The sequence below is a fragment of the Grammomys surdaster genome, unplaced genomic scaffold, assembly GCF_004785775.1.
Source record: "Grammomys surdaster isolate TR1022 unplaced genomic scaffold, NIH_TR_1.0 60, whole genome shotgun sequence".
NCBI lineage: Eukaryota > Metazoa > Chordata > Mammalia > Rodentia > Muridae > Grammomys > Grammomys surdaster.
This window is the reverse complement of record NW_021604562.1, coordinates 9,407,946-9,431,837: the sequence shown is the minus strand read 5'-3', so window position 1 is coordinate 9,431,837 and position 23,892 is coordinate 9,407,946. Positions and strand designations below refer to the sequence as shown.

Below are 23,892 nucleotides of genomic sequence, written 5' to 3'. Positions count from 1 at the left end.
ACATGTGGAGTTCCAGGCTGACTTTAAGCTTCAGGGTGAGACTGTCTTAAATACAAACAAAACAAATAAACAAAAATAACAAAGCAAAGGAAACCAAACCAAATCAAAACCGAATCAGAGTTGGTGATACCTTAGGCAGTAAAGTGTTTGCTTTGAAGTCTTGCAAGTGTGGGGATCTGAATGCACATCCTCAGAATCTCTTGTAAAGAGCTGGGTATAGTGATGCATACCTGAAATCCCAGGGATGAGATGCGAGACACAGACAGGTGGAGAGCCATGGAAACCTGTGGGCCAGCTAGACTGACCTACTTGATAAAGTTCCAGGCCAGTGAGAGCCGCCATCACAAACAAAAGATGCAGGGCCCCTGAGGACTGACACAGTTATCCTGTTTTCCATATGCTTGCCACACACATGCTCCTCAGTCCGGATGTACACACATGCCTGCATATGCATAACCTCTCCACTGGATTGATAGTGTAAGCTGACATTTAAAAATCTAAATATGAACATAATTTGCAATGCTATTGAGCAAAGGAGAATGCTATTGAGCAAAGAAGACATACCACCCTCTCTTCACCAAAATTATGTCTTTAAGACATCCAAAAGCATTTTATCTTGATAGTTTAAATATATGTGGAAGTAGAGCAGTGGCAAACTGGAAGCTACTACATATGTATTTGAAATCTGTCATTGCACATTCAATCAGTCCTTATGAGATGAATATATTCTAGGGCTTGTTATGGTAGTTGATTAGCAGCTAGTTAACAAGCAGAAGATGTCACCCATTTTCTTTAAATATAGGAAATAGGAAATAAACTATGGAATGAAATGTGATTCCTTTTTCTATTCTTTTTTTCTAAGACAGGGTTTCTCTGTGTAGCCCTAACTGTTCTGGAACTTGCTTTGTAGATCAGGCCGGCCTCAAACTCACAGAGATCCACTCGCCTCTGCCTCCCAAGTGCTGGGATTAAAGGCGTGCGCCACCACTGCCCGGCTATGAAATGTGATTTCTTATGTGTAATTTCTTTCTCTCCTCCTCCTTGTCCTCCTTCTTTCTTTAGTGCTGGAGATGGAGGTCCATCCTAGAATCTTGCTTGCATGATGCTCTACCACTGAGCCACACCTCTAGCCCTGTAAATCCTCATCCAACTACCTAATTAGTTTTTCAGTATACTCTTATGCTTAGCTTTGTTAATGTGTTGTTGTAAAACAACCAATAGCAGCTGCTGTTAGCCTTTCGGGCAGCCTCATCCATATGGGGCCAATGTGGCATGGAGCTTCCGAGCTTCACTGGGGCTTCTCATCAATTCCAATGGTCCTGTTTCTCCCCAAATTTTTGCCTACCTGAGACTGATGGAAGGTCCAGCCTCACAAGAGCAGTCAGGATGAGGGTGTCTGTTTTCTGGTTGCCTGCTGAGCTTGAGAGTGCTAAGCACAGGAGGCCTGGAGAAGACAAACCCCTTGGATGCAGTAGAGACTTTGTTAGGGTCAGGGTGCTGTGACACTCACATTCTTCTGGCTTTGGCTCTTTTATGTTCGGAGTACTCCAAGATGCATGACCAGAGGATGTCATGCCCTTACCCCACTAACTAGTGTGTGCTCTCTGTCTTCTCTGTCATCTCTTTGGCATTTAAAGCACCTTGGGGTTTTACCAATAATTCAAAGAAGGCATTTTGTGTGTGTGTGTGTGTGTGTGTGTGTGTGTGTGTGTGTGTATGTGTGTGTGATCAGAAGTAATTTTGTTTTGTAAATTTTTCTTACTGAAAATAAAAGCAGAAAATTAAAATTATAAATCATAAGAATGAAATAGTCTATAGACATCTTTCTGTGAACTCTCCAGAAATAATCACAGTTAACTTTGGTACTTTTGTTCCCCAGAGAGTCTGCTTGTCAGTATTCATGACAACTGCGTTTCATGTGAGAAGTGTATCCCCGAGGGCTCCACATAAGTAAAAATTTGCCCAATTCCAGACCAGTCTTGACAAAGGAAGGCCAGAATTCCTGTCTATCAGCTGAAGTGGTGCCACCATGTGGCAAGAGCATAAACATAGCTTATGATTCACTTGGCTGCCCAGGTTTCAAGCTACATGGTGGTATTTGAATTTAGGGAGACTTGCAGTAGTCACCAGTATATAAGCCAGGTTGAAAATATCATAATATTTCATATTATTAGAATTCAAATTTATTTAAAATGCCATTATATTGTGTTAACTTTACAAAAGGGGGTCATGTCAAATACAATCCAGCCCCAAATTTTCTTTATAAAATTCAGACAACATATTTTGGACATTCTCTCATGTAGTAAATGCACCTTTATCTCTTCCTTTTAAAAAGCTATGGATTATTGTAGTACAGCGGTGTGTTGTAATTCATTTAAGTAGTCCGTTACATTGATGGCTACTTCTTCCCAAGGACATGATCTCCCTTGCTGCCTTGCCCTTTTGCTATTAGGTTTTTCCCTCGCTCTCAGGATACTGAACAATGCTATGTTGTTCTCGGTGTGAGTGTATTATGGCCAGAGTAAATCAAACTTCTGCCACTTGGGGACCATCCAAGCTGAAATCACGTGCCTTTTTCTGTTCCCAGCATACTCGGTTCTGTCACTGAACAGGCCTTATCTGTGCCTACAAGTGGGTTTGTCAGGAAGCAGGTGCTGAGACAGCAGTTGGTATCTAGGAACTCAACACCAGAGAACCAAAAGGAGAGGAAGCGGGATCAAGCCGAGAAAGAAGCTTGACCGGCTTAGCAAACAGGCTGTGCAGCAAGACCTGTTCATCAGAACTGTCTTGGGTAAGTCTTTGTCGGGTCAGTGGATTCTGACTACCCTAGGTGGGGCATGAGCTCAGTTGAGGCAGTTCTTTGCAACTGAGGCAGACCTTAAATGAACTGAAAACTCCATGTTGTCCCAAAGGTGAGTGGACGTTGTTCTTCCTAGTGGGATCTGAGCAGCATGTCTTTGTGACTCCTGTATCTGGTCTCTTACATCCTTCCATGAGCATAGTAGGTAACTTTGGCAGCTTGAAGGCTTTCCTATCTGAAGTCTAGCTCAGGTCTGGGAGTTTACAATGGAAAACCACGTTTTGTTTTTTTCCCATGTAATGTAAGGGTGAAGGGCAAGCTGAGACCTAGGCTGTCCATTTTCCTCCTTTGGTGAAGGGAATGGGGGACGGGGAAGAGAAAGACATTTCTTATATTTATATTTTTGGTTGTGAGCCATCTCTCCAGCCCGAGAGAGACATTTCTTACTGCCTTCTATATGTGCCCTAGTACGTAGTGACACCCAGGGGATTCTGCTTGATCACTTCTTCATCTAATTGCTCTCCTTTATGTTTCTGTAGGCCTTTATTTGAAAGCAAGACTCAAGGAAATCATAGTCTCAGGTTCTAGCCAAATTGTTACTAACCATTGCCTGAGGGAATCAAGCTGGGTCTCATGTCCCATATAAGGTGGTGCCTGTGGTTTTTCCAATGCTGTGAGTGGGGATACTTAATAGGAGTTATTTTCATTGCCTAGTTGTATAGCTCTGTGTATCATCCTAGCAGCATAGATTCGAATTCTGTTTGCTTAGGCAAGATGTATATTTTGGTGTGTGAATGTTTTGGTGTGTGAGTGTGGGAGCATGTATTTCATTGTGCCTGTGGGGAGGCTGGAGGTCAGCCACCATCTTGTTTGAGACAGAGTCTCTTAGTTGTTTTATCCAAGCAAGCATTGGTTCTTGTCTCTGTCTTTTACTCTAAGGACTAGGACTACAGACACTTTTTTTAAAAAAAAATGCTGAAGTATTTTATTTAATTCTCTTAAAAAATCAAATAGGTGGGTCCTGTTTATTATTCCTGGTTTTCATTATTTTTAACAACGTAATATTTTTATTGATTATTTGGGAATTTCACACAATGTACCCTGATCACACTCACTTCCCAGTCCTCCAAGGTCCCCCACTTTTGTGCCCTCCCACACAAAAAGAAGAAAAAAAATACATCAAGTCTAATTTATCTTGCCTATATACTCATGGGAGCATGGTTAAACTCCCAGTGACCACTTCCTAAAAGTAGTTCCCAGACACCAGAAGCCTTCAACTTTGCCCTCCCTCCACTCCTCCAAGTCCTGCCCTCACACTCCCTCTCCCCCAGATCTACTCCTCCTCTTTTCCCTTGAGAAAAGAACAGGCTTCCCAGGGTTATCAACTGAAGGCTCCATAACAAGATACAAAAAGACTAGGCACATGCCCTCAGGTCAAAGCCAGGTGAGGAGGCAACCCAGTAGGAGGATAAGGATCCTATTTTAGGGTTTGACCACTGTGAACAGACACCATGACCAAGGCAACTCTTACAAGGGTCAACATTTAATTGGGGCTGGCTTACAGGTTCAGAGGTTCAGTCCATTATCATCAAGGCAGGAGCATGGCAGCATCCAGGCAGGCATGGTGCAGGAGGAGCTGAGAGTTCTATATCTTCATCTGAAGGCTGCTACCAGAATACTGGCTTCCAGGCAGCTAAGATGAGGATTCTTTTTTTTTTTTTAAACTTCTAAGCATGTTTTATTTAACAAAGACTGTAAACAAATTATGTCTGTTACATGTAACAAACGGGAACAGCTTGTAACAGAAATTCAAGACCCCAAACATCTTTTTATTATAAATACAGGTATCAAAACAATCCTGAACCTATTTTAGATACTAGTAGTAGTCAGTACCCACACTGCTTCAAGAATTAACACAATTGGTGACTAGTCATTCTGCTACTTTAAACAATTCCAACTGCAGCTCTAAATATGATGGATAAAACATGCCATTTCTGTTCTTCTATCTTGAGACTTTACTTTTCAGAAAAACAAAGGTTTCCATAGCCATCTGACAGTTTTTTAAACATGCTCCTGTCTTGAAAACCTGAATTCCACTTTGAGTACTTCAGGTTCATGTTTAAACGACAGTGCTTTAAGAGGACGAAAAAAAAATTGTGCAGCACTTCTCTTGTTACCTGAGAACATAATAGGTGTACATATATTAAATATATTCTTACAACTGTCCAGGTCATGTTTACCAGCTGCAATTCTTTTACTTAATGTGTGGGTATTTTGCATGGTGATATTTAATCAAGACAATAACATGAGTTGTTGAATTAAGACAAGTTTGAGAGCCACTAAAATTAGTTGTTGTACGTCTGTCCTTCTGGTGGCTGTGGAAGCTTCATATTTTCTTTGGACATCATAAGATGTCTTAGCTCTTGAAGTACAACTTTAATGCTATAGGAATTTTGCCATTTTGCTAATACTGCTATGCTCCGTGCATCCACCATTCCACTGGAATTATTGATTCCATTCATATTAATTTTTGTTACAAATCTAACTGATGGAGGAGCTTCTGGATATTTAGATCCACATTCTACTTTCAGGCTATATATTCTGTTTTCATAGTTTGTCCTTGGTGGCCCAATAATCATGCCTGTCCACCTTGTAAGTGTCATGTCTTCATCATCTTCAAGGCCCCAGCTAACCATACCATCACCTACTCCTTTTTGTCCTTCTTCAAGTTCTTCCATCAAGCGAAAATTACGAGGAACTTTAACTCCTGTGGAGACCGCCGTCTTCTCCTGCTCCCAGACCCACCGCCCTAAGATGAGGGTCTTAAAGCTCACCCCAACAGTAACACACCTCCAACAAGGCCACATCTACTCCAACAAGGCCTTGTCCACACCTTCTCATAGTGCCACTCCCTGGGCAGAGCATATACTAAACCATCACAGATCTCAAGAGCAGCAAAAGAGTCAGAGAGAAGCCCACTGTTAGGAGTCCTACAAGAGCACCAAGCTAACAACCCCAATATAATGCAGAGGACCTGGTGCGGACCCCTGCAGACTCTGGGAGTGCCACTTCAGTCTCTGTGAGCCCCTATGAACCCTGCTTAGTTGATGTCCATGGGCCAAATTCTCTTGGTGTGGTGCTCCATCCCCTCTTACTCCTACAATTCTTCCTCCTGCTCTCCCAGGGGTTTCCTGGAGCTCCAAGGAAAAGGACCTGATGGAGATTTCCAATTCGGGCTCTCTCTGCACCTAATGTTTGGTTGTGGGTCTCTGCACCACCATTAGCTGTTGGTGGGAGCCTCTACAGATACTTTTAAATATAGGTTTTGGGGATTCCATCTCAAGTCCTTACACTTATATTTACTTAGTGAGCCATCTCACTGGCCTCTAGTTGAGAATTTTAAAGCACAGATCTGTAGCGCTCTCTCTCTCTTTCTTCCTCTGTCTCTGTATCTCTGCCTCTCTCATTCTGTCTCTCTCCCCACATGTGTATAAATATTGGAGAAGAGAATCAGCTATAGCATTGACAACTTTTGCTACCTCTTGATTACATACAAAAGCTCACACCTTCTTGCCTATGCACTTTAAAATTTCCATATAAAAGTTATAACGAAAAGCAAACTGAATCAACTGCAACAATACCATTCTCATGATATACATTTGGAGGCTGGCTATGGTAGGCACACCTTTAATCCCAGAGTTTGAGAGGCAGAGACAGCTAAATCTCTGGTCTACACAGTGAATTTCAGGAAAGCCAGGGATGTGTAGAGAGACTCTGTCTCAAAAAGCAACAGCAGCAGCAGCAGCAGCAGCAGCATCCGCCGCTGCCGCCGCCGCCATCACCACCACCACCACCAATAACAAGTTTAGATATATTTCCCATCTTCATAAAATCTCAAAATCTACAATAGCGAAATCTAAAAATGTGATTAAAATTTATTTGTTGCTCATGGTTACTTTGACAATCAATAACATTTCAACTACAATGCTCTCAATTTTTTTAAAAAAAATCATTTATTATTTAATCAGTATGTGAAGGAACAGGTTTCCTTAGGGCATTTTCATCCATATTTGGTTTCAGTGGATTCTTCCCTCCCCCTTACCCCACCCCCTTGAATCCTTCCACTTGCACTATTCCTCTTTTTACTTTAAAGTCACAGTACCTTCCCCATCCATCCCTTAAATACCCGCTTTTCACTGTCATGTCCCTTTCTATTCCTTGACTTCTCCACATACTCACCCCACATAGATATACATACGTAACATTAGAAGCTAGTCTTCCTGAAACAGATGGGAACAAATGATGAGACCCACAGCCAAACATTATACAGAAAGTGAGAGAGATTGGAAGACTCAGTCCTAAATAGGATGTCTCTACTCAACTCCTCCCCTCAGGCCTCAGAGTGGAGACAGAAAGAATGTAAGAGCCAGAGGGGATTCAGGACAGCAAGAGAACAAGGCCCTCTGAATCAACATGATCAAAGCTCATATGAACTCACAGCCTGAGGCAGCACACACAGGGCCTGGAAATATATTTGTGCTTCCAGTTTAGTGTTTTTATGGGATTCCCAAGTGTGTGAACGAATGGGGCTGTTTCTATGCCTTCTCTTTGGCTCTTTCCCTTCTATTTGTTTGTTTGATTTGACTTCAATGAGTTAATTTTTGTTTTATTTTAGATCTTATTTTATTTCCACCCATTAGAAGCCTGTTTGTTTGTTTTCCAATGAGAGTCAGAAAGGGGGTGTATCTTGGTGGGAGGAGAGATGGGAGGAATGGAGAGGAGTAGAGAGAAGGGTTATCAGGGTACGTATGTGAAAAAAAAATCTATTTTTTTTGCTTTTGTTTTTTCTTCGAGACAGGGTTTCTCTCTGCAGCCCTGGCTGTCCTGGAACTCACTCTGTAGACCAGGGTGGCCTCGAACTCAGAAATCCGCCTGCCTCTGCCTCCCAAGTGCTGGGATTAAAGGTGTGCACCACCACCGCCCGGCAAAAAATCTATTTTTGATAAAAGGAAAAAATTATAACCTAGGCTCCACATGTGAGAGAAAATACGTGGTTTTTGTCTTTCTGAAACTAGGGTGCCTCAGCATAATATTTTTTAGTTCTATTTATTTTCTTGTAAATTTCATAACTCACTTTTCTTTACAGCTGAATAAAATTTCATTATATATATAAAATCTAGGTATCACATACTCATTTTGCATTTATCTGTTGATCTACATCTAATTCCATTTTTTCTTGCTGTTGTGAAAAGAGCAGTAATAAACATGGCAGTCCAAGCATCTCTATAGCAGGACATACAAGCCTCTTGATAAATATTTGTTTGCATAACTTAATGTTCTAAAATTCTAAAATATAGTTTGTTTTCTTAGCTTAAATTTACTCCAACATTATTTATTAGCTGTGTGGTCTTCCACAAGGTGCTTTAGCTATGTGAGGCAAAATATTTTCATCTATGAAATGAGAATGATAAATGCACAGGCTGATTATGTAAATTAAATATAATGCATATAGAATAGTTAAGATAGCATGTGTTATGTACCATTGGCCGATAGATACTAAATCCTTCTGTTGTTCGTAACAGTAAAATAGAATGAACTACCTTCATTTGCTACTCAATCTGTATAACTTTGAGAAAGTGACCTGAGCTTTTTGAGCTCTGGTTTCCTTGTCTGCTTAATAAGGACAATAATGTCTATTTCATAGAGTGATTGTAAAGATAAAATTAGATGTGCAGGAAGAATTACTTCTAAATTGGAAAGTGCTATATGCATTACTGATTGTTTATTTGCTTAATAAATCTTCCTCCAAGAAAGCAGTGATGTTTGCTTCACTGGTATTTAGGTCAAACAAATATGAATTCTGAATGAATAAAAACCAACACAAAGATTCTGAACAAACAAAAGCTAACAGCCAAAGGTTCAGATGAATGAAGGTAAATAATGTTTAGAAAACTTACTAGGGATATTTTTGTATTGTAGGATGTAACAAAGTTCTTATTTTTACCTAATAAAAATAACTTTTCTTGCCAGGCACATGCCTTTATTCTCAGTACTCACAAGGCATAAACAGGTGAATCTCTGGGTTTGAGGCCAGCCTGGTCTACAGAGTGAGCTCCAAGACAGCCAGGCCTACACAGTGACACACTGTCTCAAAGCAAACAACAACAACCCAGAAAACAAACACACAAAAAACAAATAAAACCCACCTCCAAATCATATCTCAGTTGTTACAAAAAATAGAAAGATTGGCCATGACTTTAAATTTGTCAGGTTTATGTTGATGGGACAATGGATTTTTGCTCTCATTTGTAGAAGACTAGCCTCTTGTTCTAGAAGGACTTAGCTTATGAAGTTTGTATAAAGTACCATTTAACATGAAAATAACCTTCATTGTGTCGTTAGATAGTGCCTAAAATCCTGAGAATACAAATTCTCCTAGTTTTTCTTTAGTATTTTTGAGTTCAGAACTTCTTATAGGAAATGAATTCTTCAAGAGTACGAGTGAATGGCTGACAATAATGATCATCCATTAGTTAAACACCAGACAGTTCAGGATTATGTATAATCAAGTTTGGTGTAAGTTCATCATTTATTCATTTAAAACTTGTATGGCAAAGCCTCTTTATACTGAAATTACTACAGAATGCAGTTTCCTAGCTAAATATGCACTAACTGTATATGCGTGTGCTTATGAAAATGCAATGTTGTTTTGAAAATGAAACTTTTAAAACTAATTTTCAAATTAGAATCCTAGAGTCCAGATGAAAGAGGATGTTATTTATTATTAACCTTTTTTCAAAGAGACTTATTTATTTTATTTTACGTGTGTTTTGCCAGTATGCTTATGCAGTACCCATAATGGCCAGAGGAGGGAGCCAGAATACGTGGAACTGCATCTACAGATGGGTTGTAAGTGGCCGTGTGGGTTCTAGGAGCTGAACTCAGGTCCTCTACAAGTGCAGCAGCAAATATTATTAATGGTTGAGCCATCTCTCCAGCTCCTTGTTACAAAATTATATTGATTGCATTTCTCCTCCTCTCTTTCAGAAGGCTTCATTAAAAAAATTTTATGGCAAGTGGGAAAAAAGTAATAATTACATGAAATCTACTTGCGATACATATATGTTTTTGGTGTTTTCATATTTACTGGAAATTATATATCTGACCTTTTTAAAAGTGGGATTTAATTAAAAACAAGAAAATTTTCTACGATCCAGGCTTTGTAGATTTCTTTCACTTTGGAAAGTGGCAAGTAAGGGATTTAAGTATGTGTGTGTGTTGAAAAGAACCAGGCATTTTTTTCATTCGGTTTGCTGGTGGTTGTTTGTTATTTCTTGGTTAGATTTTAAAAAAATGGATTGAAGAATGCTCCATCCCTTCAGGTCAGATCTGGCTTACTGTGAAATTCCAGAGTTCATGGCTCACTGTAGCTGTGAGGAGCAGCTATTATAAACCATAAAGTGCTTTTTCTCACTTTTCTTTACTTTTGTCTGAAACATTCAGTTTTTCACAATGTTCATTTATTTTAAAGACAGGATACTACCCAGATGGCCTTGAAGATTCACTCCTCCTAGATTCCATTCCTGGGTACTGGGATTATAGTCACACACTACTGTGTTCCTCCCCACTCCACTCCAAAGTTCATGCTATATTGTGATAGAAATGAGAAAGAAACTGGTAAGCTGTTTATTATTAAGCCACTAGGATTTCTTTTAAAGGATCTATTTTCCCTATATTAAGTGTCAGATGTGTTTCTCTTTAGTGAATTAAGGGTGAACACCTGACTTTTCAAGGCCAATAGGTTCCTCATTGGCCAGATATGAACTCCAAGTTCATATCAAAGTCTGCAAATCACATTTCTTAACATAGGTCCCCAGGAAACCTATGCTTGGCTGCATTAATTTATTAGCTGTATGTAGATACGTCTGTGTCCCAGTATAGTCTAGGGTCAATCTGGATATTCCACTGCCATAGTTAGACTTATGAGTCCTATCTTCCATTTTTGACATTGTTAGGTACCAAAATATTTTGGGTTTTACTATTTTAATATATTTTAGAATCAATCTGCCCCATTCATAGATCACTCTATTCTCCTTCCTTCCCTCCTTTCCTCTCTCCCTTCCTTTCCTCCTTCCTTCCCTCCTTCTCTTTCCCTCCATCCCTCCCTTGCTCTCTCTTCTTTCTCATTCCAAACTCTTAATCTTGCGAGATCCAAGATGATCTGACTCCTCTTTAAAATTGGGTACCACGTTTTCCTAATACACACCTTCTTAGCTATTGTAAGGTAGGAATTTTGTAGTTTTCTGATGGATGCAGTTAAGAAATGCCAAATTAGCATATGGGTTATTTCAAGAAGAAATAACCTCAGGAAGAATAGCTTCAAAAAGGGCCATTTAGCTTGTGTTTTTCTATACAAATCAAGATATGATTATTTTGAGAGAGATGGTCTTCTTCACCAGACACTGGTCATTAAAGCTGCAGTGAATTTGAATAGAGAAATTTCCTGAGGTATGTTTTATCTTCCACTGATGTCTGTTACCTCACCATAGTTCTTGAGTTGTATCCTCAGAACTTACTACCTTCATCTGTGTTTCAAACTGTCATGTTACTTCACAGATTTATTGTTCTTTGCCTAAGAAGTATAAACACATCATGTTGGAATTTACGTCTCAGGATAATCTCTACATCACATGCATAATTACTAACATTTTAAAGCTTTTCTCTTATTAGTCAGGTTTAGTATTAGTTGACTTTCTAGGTCATCCAAAGAGGCTACAAAGAACTTAAAGGGAAATTAGGGAACCTCTCTCCTGTACAATACCTTGGGAGTTTTTTCACATACTATGTTTTTCAGAGGATGTTTTGTGACCAAGCCTCAATGCAGGTGAATTAAATCCTAGTCTCTTGGCTGAATGTAGCACAATTGACATCTTATTTATTTACCAATTTATTTTTAAGATTTATTTTTAAATTATGTGTATATCTATCTGTCTCTCTCTGAGTGTACATATGAGCACAAATGCCCACAGAATACAGAAGAAAGTATGATAACCCTTGGAGATGGAATTACAGGTGATTGTGATCCAGTGTGGATACTGAGAACCAACTTGAGTCCTCTGCAAGAGTGGTATGTGCTTGTACCTCTGAGCCATTTCTCCTGCCCAGCAATTGGTATTTTTTAAAAGCTCTCTGAGTTTGAGTAGCGGCACTTTAAACTGCAAGTAAAGAATTACCACTGAACTGAATGGAAGACTAGTCCTTAAATCTCAGTTTGATCAAATTGTTTCTTTCGTTGTTTCCAGAATATCATCGGTGGCTTTCTACCACATTGACCCCAATTCTGTTTAGAAATTGCTGATGCACTCCTCTATCCCTCTAATAGAATTCTGACTCCCTGAACTCCCTGAGATGCACTGAGGTTTTTTTTTCAGCGACATGTTTTCACATCAGCCCCATCCCCATAGCAATCCTGTGAAATACAGATTGTTATCCTTGTCCTACAAGTGAGCAGAATCAAGAATAAGAGAGATGAAATGATGTGCCCAGGGGTAGAGCCCGTAAACTGCAGGCTTCAATCCCAGATCTTCCAACTCCAGCATGTTTATATGTGTGGTTGACAAATGGGTGAGAACTGTTGAATAGCCAAATACAACAAACCTCACATCGTAAAACATGTATGAGTTCAGGGTTCTTAGAAATATGTAGTGTTTTATGTTGCTAAGTTTGTGGTAATTTGGTTATTCAGCAGCTAAGGATGATTATTATTGTTATTATTATTATTATTATTATTATTTTGCCAACCAAGATTCAAAACACTAGAGTCCAGACATTTCCTTTCAGTTGACTTGTAAGCTGACTTCAGGAGAAATTAAAATTCCCAGTCAGGGGCTGGAGACCATAATGCAATTCTGCCTATTGCATTGCCTTATGCTTTGTAGAAATTTATCTTCACATATTTGATTTCATTTTTATCTTTTTCATTAACCATATTAACTAGAAAAGATGGTATTAATATATGTGAGGAAATTGGAACAATAAAAAGCAGCCATTTTGTACAGATGAGGAATTAGAACACCTTGTCATTCAGTGCCCTGACTTGCAATGCCACACACCATGTTGCTTTAAGAATTTATAATCGATAGCATGTTCAGAGGTTTTTGCAGAGCTGTTTCCAAGATGAACTCCAGAGGCCTTGGGTCACAGCTGAAGGACAGGATTCCAGTTATGGAGCTCTCAGCCAGTGGGCCTTTTGAGAGTCATGATCTTCTCCGGAAAGGGTTTTTTTTTTTTTTGGTTTTTCGAGACAGGGTTTCTCTGTGGAGCCCTGGCTGTCCTGGAACTCACTCTGTAGACCAGGCTGGCCTTGAACTCAGAAATCCGCCTGCCTCTGCGTCCCAAGTGGCTGGGATTAAAGGCGTGCGCCACCACCGCCCGGCCCGGAAAGGGTTTTCTTGTGTGAAAAAAATGAACTTTTGCCCAGTCACCCTCTTGAATTATCAGAAAAAATTCCAGCTCAACCAGGACAAGATGTACTTTTTCACCCTGAGGAACATTCAGGTTCTCTTTGCTCCCCTGAAGTTACAGATGGAGTTCAAGGCAGTTCAACAGGTTCAGTGTCCTCCATTTCTTCTGAGCTCAAACCTCTCACTGGATATTTTGAGGGGCAACAATGAGACCATTGGTTTTGAGGATATTTTAAAAGATCCAACACAAAGTGAACTGATGGGCAAGCCACATGATGGCAGACTATAACCTGGGCTTGCTGTAATACAGGGTGCCATGCGGGAACGACGGATGTGCAGTTGTCTCGGCTAGATGTTCACAGCATTAAAGTACTGAGAGAATCTCTGGGTCATGTAGAAGTGTTTGGGGCTTGGTTTGAGGTTGTGAGTCAGTTGAAAGCCTAGAGGTGGTTTCTCAGCTCTGAGGTTACAGCAAAGCCCAACTTCTGAAAATCTGTGTTTTTATAAATGTTACAAACGTAATAAAGTTCCCAGGAGCCTCCTTAAAAAAAAGAATTTATAGTCTAATGTGGATATAATAGAAATGAAGTACAGTCTCAGTCTTATGTAAATAGGTTTGTTCTAATGTAAGAAACATTAATACCAAATATATTATAATCCATTTGTATAAATGTTTGCACTAAGGAAGAATTTATCATGCTATAAAGATGGCTTGCAGTAAGCCCCTTCCAATCATATCCATTAGCATCCCCACTAGGTCAATGACTAATGATAACAGTTTTGTGCTCTTATGTGCACTGTCAAAATTATTTATTACTATTTACACTAGTAAGTGCTCTTATGTGTGGAAAGAATTTAGTTTAAGTCATCTGAATTTGAGTTTAATTTGGCTTTCCTGTAATTTTGATATTCATTTTGAGTTTTACTGAATTTTCAGAAGCATATTTAGGTAAGAAATGGAGGGAGTGCTTATAGGAGGTGTGTGTGTGTGTGTGTGTGTGTGCGTGTGCATATATGGGTATTTATAGATAAATACAACTGATTCCGTACTCAAATGTAAGCCTGTATCTGTATTCTTTTGTAGTTGCACTGGCTTTATTGAAGTCATATTGACAGAGTGAATCAGGTAAAGATGGTTGGTATCTATATCTGTATATATATGTTAGGAAAGTTGCAAAGCGACAGACCAAGATGGAGATGGTACTGAACTATCTGGCTCTAACAGGTCATAGCTTCTTCAGTGTCTGACTGTTGAGGAAGTCGGAGTTCACTTTGTACCTTCCTTCCCACCTCTTGTACTGCAGTCACTGGAAGGACAGGTGGTAACAGCCTGAAAGAGGTGCTTCTGCCCTGCTGAGCTCTGTCACTGTCTCTTTGGTTTCACAGAGGACACATCTGTGCTTTCTCTCCAGGAACACAGTTCTGAGCTCCAAGGGGACAGATTTTGGGCTACTGAATTCTCTGAAAACAACAGCATGTACTGACAAAGGCTTCTCATAGCAGTTTGATTATGGTTGTCAGAAAGTCTTTGCCCTTATTTGAACTTAAAGTGCATTTTGAGAGATATTTCTTTTTTAAAAAAATAATTTTTGTTTGCATACAAAAATCAATCGATTCAGATATCTTTATAAATCTGTATCACTGTATTTTGTTCTCATCAGACCCTCGCTGCCCTCCCCTGTCCTCTAGCTCTTCTTCCTTTCCTATCCCCAAAGGTCTCTCTCTGCTGTTTTCATAATAAGTATCCCAACACTACCCCCTTCTTCTCCCTCTCTTTAGAGGTCTTCCTGCCTTCTTATGTGGCCATATTTACTTCATGTAACATATAGACTTAAATTTAGACTCGCTATGTGAGAGAACATATGCAACATTTGTATTTCTGAGTCCTAGTTTATATAATATTTTGCAGTTCCACTCATTTTTCCTGCATTGCCATAGCTGTCTATTTTTTACAGCTGAATAAATCTCCATTGAATAAATTTGCTCCATTTTGTTTATCTATTCATCTGTTGATGGACCTGTAGGTTGGTTCCTTATTTTGGCTATTGTGGGGTAGTAAATGTGGATTTGTGAGTATCAGAGTTATATCTGTATAGGGTGGTTCCAGTTTTAGTTGTTTGAGGAACTTCTATACTGATTCTCACAGTGTCTATACTAGTTGGCATTGTCACTAGCAGTGTTTATAGCTGGGGGGGCATTTTGAAAATATCTATATAAAAATACCAGAGGAGCTCTGAGTAAGATGTAGGGTTTCACAATGGCTTATCTATTTGTGGCCACTTGGGTCTAGATATTAAGGTAGAAATATGTACTTTGTGGGCCAACACAAAGAGTGAGAGTTGACTCCTGAGAAGTCACTAGACTGCTGTGTAAACAACAGCTTCTCCATGTTATCTGCAAAAGATCACTTCTGATCCCCTTATTTGTGAATTTAACTTTTCTCTCACAGGAGCCATGCTGCCAAAAGCTACCATCAGAAATGTGTAAGAAGGTATCCTCTTTCTGTGAAGGACTGAATTTTTTCGTGCACATATGTATGTCGAGTATGTCTCTCTGTGAGTATGCTTATGTGTAACTGCAGATATCCTCAGAGTCTAGAAGACAGCATCAGATCTCTTAGAGTTGGAGTTACAGATAGTTTGTGGGTTGCATGTTGTGAGTGCTTGGAACCAACACTTGTCTTCTGTATGAACATAGTGTGTTCTTAACTATTGAGCCATGTCTCCACTCCGCAAAATTAGTTATCTTAAAAATATGCAGCCAGTTTTCTTGACTCTGTACTGCTAGCTGAGGAGCTATTTACAGTTGATAGCTTTTTTTTTTGAGCCACTCCTAAGAGCTACTGGACCAAGGAGGAATAATGAAGAAAGATATGTCACAAGGAGAGTATTGAATATAGTCCAGGATCTTTACAAATCATATAATGGTATTATTTAAAACTTGTGAAGGTTAAATGAGATTAAGGCTTATAAAGTGTTTGACAGTTTCCAGCATATATTAGCAAATACAGAATCAATATGAGGTTTTTAATTTAGTAGACTTGAGAAAAAGTCTAGGGATCTTATTTTTAAACCTCCCCCCTCGTTTTCTTTCAAGACAGGGTTTCTCTGTGGAGTCCTGGCTGTCCTGGAACTGACTCTGTAGACCAGGATGGTCTCCAACTCACAGAGATAGTCCTGCCTCTGCCTCCCCAGTGCTGGGACAAAATGTGTGGGACTAAAAGTCTCAAGGCTTTGAAAAAATCTTTTTAATTCCTAGGTCTTAAATGAGGGTAGTAAGTAATACATGTTTCTGATGTGATTGTTTCTCTTTCCCTCCATTTTCTTTTCTTTTTTTTTTTTTCTGTTTTCTAGATGATTTCTCGGTATGTAACAGTGGCTGGCTTGCTACTCTTTATGTAGTCCAAGCTTGCTCCAAACTCACAGAAATCCACCTGACTCTGTCTCTCTAGTGCTGAAATTATAGGCATGCATTACCATTCATGGCAATCAAGTCTCATTTATTTTCACAAAATACTGTAGTCTATCGACTTCTGGATGATATCTTGTTTATGTTAGTTAGTGCCCTCTCTTCTCTTCTCTTCTCGTCTCGTCTCGTCTCATCTCATCTCGTCTCCTCCCCTTCCCCTCCTCTCCCCTCGTCTCTCTGCTCTTCTCTCCTCTGCTTTCCTCTCCTCCTCCTTTTCTCTCTGTTCTCCTTTTCTCTCTGTTCTCCTTTTTCTGTCTGTATCATTTGAGACAGACTCTTACTACATAGGTGTAGATGACCAGACTGGCCTTACCTTTGTACTGGCCATCCTGCTTCAGCACCTTCATCTGAGCACTGAGGTTACCTAAACCACAACACCTAGCAACTAGGGATTATTAATGGAGTATATAATGCTGGAGAACTGTAAATTTGAATAAGAGCAAGATCCTGGGGGCTGACATTTAGACATTTACTTTATCTATGGAAATTTATGCCATTCTAGATTGAGGAGCATGTCCATTTAAATACCAATAGCATCTATCTTCTTGAACCAAATCGGAAAACAATTCTCTTAGTGAGATTGCCTTTTATTGATAACCAGAGTCTATTGTCTTTTATTCTAGAATCACTCAATTAATGCTTCCTTTTAACTGGGTTTTCTCCTCTTCATGCTAAGAGGAAAGTAGATATGCTATAGACTGATAAAGGGAGTGAGAGACATGGAGAATGGTGAGACATATGGATTAGTTTTACTGTCCTCTACTTGGAGAATAAATTAAAGAGAGGAGTAGAAATGTCAGTTTGCTGGCAAACTGTGTGACTTGAGGCCTGCTCAAGCCTTAGCACATTCCATTTCACTATCCTGCTATTATATCAGAAAAGTAAACAGTCTTTGATTTCCAACAATGAAAGACAAAAAAGTATTCCCACTGAAGGTCTAAAATCAGCCATAGGCCTAAAATCAGCCATAGGCCTGTCATACATGTATACTAACACCAAGTCTTGGGTCTCTGTGGATAAACACTGAAACAGATGGCTATAAGCTATTGTAAACAAGCAGCTTTTGTGGAAATTTACCAGCCTGAGTAGTCATAGACCTTGTAAATAGGTAGCCTTGGCAGATATTACCAACTTAGATAAGGTCAAGCGAGTCATAGGCAGAGTCATAGTGACCTGTCCCCTGAACCTTCACCCAGCTGATACCCGGTTCTGAAGATATCTGTATCCCCCCGAACACCCACACTCCAGTGTCATTCCCTTCCCCACATCCTGCCTTTCTGTATTTATAACCCCTGTGTGAATAAGTAAAAATTGATAAAAAAAAAAAACTTCAAGGCCCCCCTCCCCCCCAAAAAAGTATTCCATGACAGACCATTACCACCAAATTTCATCCATGGGGCCAATTTTGAAACAAAATAGGGGTAATAGGAACTGCTGTGGATGTTAGGCCTTAGGGAAATAAGTCATGTTTAATGCCCTTGTTAGTTTCAATCTTTGCTTTTATTCCTGGCTGGAAATGTGAGATGTGGATCTGCTCATCTTTTCCACTTGACTCAAGTCCCAGCAAGTACTAGTCCCTGAAAAGGCTTCCTTTTTCATTCTAAAACTTAGCTACACAGGCTTCAGATGAGACTGAGGCTTAGAAGACTCAAAAACTTGCTTTGCTTCTTAGACATTTCCAGACCCACGACATCTGAATCCAGAGCTACAGCTATTCATTTAAACTCACCCCACGTGTATTTTGACAAAAAGTCTGTAAGAAACTGTAGTGCATATACATGGCTAAGAACCTTGTATTTGTTTGCTGAATACTTAATAATTATTTCAGTAAAATTGTGTTATACAAACCTAGTATACTAAAATTGTACCTGAGGTTTTAGAATGAAAAATTAGTCTCCCTTTCCCATTTATCCCAGCTCCATAGTTTCCTAGTAGTCCAGTTCACTTCCCTAGAGAGTTAACTACTATTTTTTCATATATCCTTTCAAAAATAGTATTATGTCATAGTGTGTCCATCTTTAAAATATACATTCTTAAAATATAGGCAGAAATATATTATATATGCTGATGTTTCCAGTCAAACTCACAAATCCTGCCTTGGCAAATAACATACCTTCAAGATCCAAAAAAAGCCTACCGGCCAAACCACAGATGAGGACAGGATGGATATGATTTTTATATGCCCATGAAAAACCTGATGTAGTACAGAATTCATTCTGTAGTGTCAAACAGTTAGTCTGGATCGGAAGTGAGTCCATCTGGCAGTGTCTGCTTGGAAGAGCTTCTGCTCACTTGGGTGTGTGCTATATGGCATTGCTCCCTGAATGCACAGCTCTCTTATGTCTCATAAAATGCATCCCACTTAGTGTCTCATGGGTTTAATTTTCCTCGTGCGTGCATTGGATGCTCAGTGGTGATTATACAGATGCCCACAAATTTTCTGTTTTGTTTGATGTAACAAATAATTTTTTGTAATGGAATGAAGGTGATTCCTATGTCACTCTCATTTATTCTTCATGTTGCCCTCTATTCTGAAGATTATATAATTCTCTTATATATCCTCTTAATATATATTCTCTTAATATATGCATATTCTCTCTTTTTTCATATTCTCTTAATACATATAAACTTTAAGTCATACAGAAAACCTAGCCTTTTGAACACTGACAAAAAGATTACTAGTATAGACAAACATGGCATCCAAAAGAAACCCTGACTAGTATTTATCTAAAATTACATTTAGCCCCCAAAGACTACCAGAAAACAACATATTACCCACTTTACTGAAGAACAAAGAAGATGATTTTTCTACCAGTTATAAATAATTGGTGTTAGATTTCTAGACAACTGGGCCTAAAGAGATGGCTCAGCAGTTCTTGCAGAGAACTCAGGTTCAGTTTTTATTACCTCTATTGTGGCTTGTAGTCATTTGTAACTTCAGGTCCAGGGGATTTGATGCCCTTTTCTGGTCTTTACAGGTGCTAAGCATTGCAGGCAGTACACAGACACACATGTAGACAAGTACTTATATGTATTAAATAAATAATTAATTAATTCTCTAAAAATTTCTAAATGACTACTATTACCAGTTTTAGAAGAGATAGAGTTTATGGCAAGGATTAGGGGTGTGGGTGAGAAAGACAGGAATATCTGTGCTTAGTAAAAGATAAAGTATTTAAAGCAAAGCTGGAGAGAAGGCTGAGTGATTAAGAACACTTGCTGCTTTTCTAGAGGACCCAGGTTCAATTCCCAGCACCCACATGGTGGCTCACATTAGTCTGTAACTTGAGTATGGGGGAGAGTAGTTGCTGTCTTTTGGTTTCTGTAGGCACAGCATACATAGAGTGCATAGACATACATTCAGGCTTTAAAACACTCATACACATAAAATAAAAAGTAAGGAAAAGACAGAAGAGAAAAATACTAAAACACAAACACTAACTGGAAAACTCACTAATTTGCTAAATGTTGTCTGTATATATGTGCATGTGTGTCAGACCTGCTACTGTAGAAAAAGCAGAAATTTAACAGCCATGTAGATTTGGATTCAGATGCTACTTTGCTTGTAGATACCTTGAGCAAGGTATTTAATCTCTCAAAGCTACAGTTTCTCATCTGCAAAATAATTATGACCGCTGATTAAAATCTTATTATATAAAATAAATGTAAGAAAACAAAATTGTCATCAAAGGATACAATCCTTTTATTATTGAGACAAAGTCTCCCAAACACACATAAATATAATTATTTACTATTGGTAAAAGTTGTATTATACTGGGTTATATGAGGCCATTTTCATGTAGGTATATACTAAAAGTTGAGCATGCTCTATCCCAGATGGCTCCTCCCCTCTTTTCAGCCACCTCTGCTCATTTGTGCCCCTAGACAATTTTTTCTTCACTTTCATGTCACTTGTGCATAAGACTTTATGAATCTATAGCTTTATGCTTTATTTTTATGTTCTAAGGCCCACTAGATATTTCCTAATATATTTAACTCCATATATAAAAGGTACTCATTTATGGGCTACTTTGTGATAGTTTGATATACACAGTGTGTATTATTGAAATCAGAACAAACATATTTCCTCAAGGAAATTTGACTGTTAAATTTGTTACCTACTTGAGTGTGGTTGACTGACTCTTTAAGGTTATCTCAGGTGAACTCCATACACTATTTATACCCTGTGTAATCCTCTATAAATGTAAGCTTGACCTAACAACTACTTTTGAAATAAAATGCAGCAAAAGTCCTGGGCTATAATTTTGATACTAGAGTATATGCCTGTCACTTTTATTTGTCCAGTTGACGCTATCATTGGCTTTGATGGAGTACAGGTACTATGTTATAGAAATCCCAATTTTGACAAAGAACTGCATATGGTCCCCTAATGAATAGCCTGCAAAGACTCTTGGCTCAATAGCCTACATTTTTTTTCTTGGATATTTTATGTATTTATATTTCAAATGTTATCCCCTTTCCTGTCTTCCCCTCCAGAAACACTCCTATCCCATGCCCCCTCTTCATGCTTCTATGAGGGTGCTTCCCCTCTCACCCACCCACTCCCATCTCACTGCCGTGGCATTCCCCTACACAGGGGAATCCAGCATTCACAGGACCAAGGGCCTCACCTTTTATTGATGTCTGACAAGACCATCCTCTACTACATATGCAGCTGGAGCCATGGATTTTTCCATGTGTACTCTTCGGTTGGTGATTTACTCCCTGGGAGCTCTGGGGGTTCTGGTTGGTTGATATTATTGCTCTTCCTATAGGGTTGCAAACCCCTTCAGCTCCTTCAGTCCTTTCTCTAACTCCTCCTTTGGGGTCCCCATACTCAGGTCAATGGTTGTCTGTGAACATCCACCTCTGCATTTGTCAGGCTCTGACAGAGCCTCTCAGGAGACAGCTATATCAAGTTTTTGTCAGCAAGTACTTCTTGGCATCTGCATTTAGTGTCTGGGTTTGGTGGCTGTATACAGGCTAGATCCTCATAACCACTACACAAGGGAGCTAGGAAGTGTTGTTTCCCTTAGTCATAGTTTCAGCTAAGACAACATCTTCTGCTAGTTATTGATAGTCTGTGAAAGACCCTAAAGCAGCAGGCCCACTTAGCTATGCCCTAACTCTTGACTCACAAAAGTTGTAAAATAACAGATATGTGTTGCTTTAAGTTGGTAACATTTTGCAGTAAGTTGCTAGGCAATAGATAACCAAAATGCTTAGAATGAATTGTATGTGCCCTTCCTAGTAAGTCAAAAGAATGAGTCCGCCAAGACAAGCTGCATAAAAATCTCAAAAGCCAAACAGGGCTTTTTACCATTTGTTGAATATTTTACGTGTGCTGTAGTGTTAAACTTATTTCATCCTAATGACAACTCAGCAGGGTTGATTGATCTCAATTTTACAGATTATGAAACTGAGTCTGAGTGATTAACTTGTTCAAGAGTGGACCAGGTAGAGGTCTTTAGTATTTTAAGTCATGTTCCTAAACCATACAAATACAGTTAGCCTCATCGCTGAATGATAACTTGAAGTGTACTCTAAGTATGCTCACCTCAAAGTTTGGAAAACAGATTCTGCTTAAAATATGTAAAACACAATTATTAGATTTTGCAATCCCTCCAAAGGGCTTCTGAACAAGTCTGCTTCCCACTTGAGGACATGGTTTTTCTCAAAGTAGTCACAGTGATTCAACCATTCTGAAGAAGAGACTGCACCATGGAGTTCGTGCATGAGTGTGTGTGTGTGTGTGTGTGTGTGTGTGTGTGTGTGTGTGTGTGTTTGTGTGTGTGTGTTTGTGTGTGTGTGTGTCACTTGCATATGGAGGCCAAAAGCTAATGTCTGATGTCTTCTATCACTTGCTACACTTTCTTTAGAAGTAAAGCCTGTCACTGAACCTGTATTAGCTAGGTTGGCCAGAAAACTCTGGGTTTCAACTCTCTCCACTTCTTTCAGACCAGTTCTAGGGCTGCAGACATGCACAATGAGGTCAGGCTTTTATCTGAGTGCTGAGGATGGGAACTCAGCACTGTTTGTGTAAGAGGCAGTGTGCCCACCTACTGGATCATCTCCTCATCCGCTCCAAGTGATCCAACTAACCCATTCTAACATGTCCTGTTGGGGGATTCATCTAGTCTGTTGTAATCTGTTGAACTCATTTTCATTCTGCTCATGTAGAAGACTAAGACTTGGGGATTCTATCTTTTTAAATAAGTTACCCACCTCCATGGGCATATGCTGGGCTATTGAGAGTACTGCTTGGTTTTCAATGATCTATTGAAACAAGATTTAGATAATCTTTTCATATCATCATTATTATTATTATTATTATCATTATTATTATTTTCTACCTAGGCTTGGCTAACTCCTATTTACAGCATATTTTACAGACCACTTACCCTGATGACAATAACAGAAGCATCTTACAATTTAGTCAGCTTGACTATTTATAAAACCTTTCTATATGCATTTCATATGATTTCATGGCTCTTCATCTCAGTCTTACAAATGAGTAATTTCTTACCTTACATTACAAAAATTTATATATACAAGGTAGTATGGTCTAGTGTAAAAATTATAGAGTCTGTCATCAGACATATCTGTATTTCAATTCTAAATCCATAATTTTCTAGATACATGATTTAAATAAGTGTTTCCCTGTCATTTTCAAGATGGTTCTAATCACAATCATATTTTACGATTATTACAAAGAACAAGGTAACAAGTAAAGAAATAGGAAAATTGGTAAGAACCCAACTAGTATTTTCTTTAAAATAGTGTTTGTGTGATTTTAGCTAGTGACGTCTCTTAACTTCACTAGCTCTTCAACAGACTCAGCCTTGTGTCTATCTTCTGGAAGGAAGTTCAGTACATATTTCTTCAATGGATGAAGCTAGGGGCAGCCAGGGACATTATTATTAGCTCAATAAATGGATGTTAAATGTTCTGCCTTGGACTCAGATGGCTGATAAATGATCAAACTGGAATTTGAATTCTGCTTGTTTTCTGTCTAGCCCAATGAATCTTCCTACAGTCTTTTGGGTTATTTTGCAGGGCTGATGTGCTTGGAATAACAAGAGATACTAGCAAGAGCCCAATTTGGATCCTCTACTAGTATATAGATAGTTTTGGGAATGCTAGATGTGACCCCTCATTTTC

General features: G+C 39.0%; 2 pseudogenes; one reads left to right on the top strand and one right to left on the bottom strand.

Annotated features, from left to right (window-relative positions):
- Positions 1-5,087: 5,087 nt before the first annotated feature.
- Positions 5,088-5,667, bottom strand: LOC114619514 (annotated as a pseudogene).
- Positions 5,668-12,976: 7,309 nt separating this feature from the next.
- LOC114617973 lies at positions 12,977-13,568 on the top strand (annotated as a pseudogene).
- Positions 13,569-23,892: the final 10,324 nt, after the last annotated feature.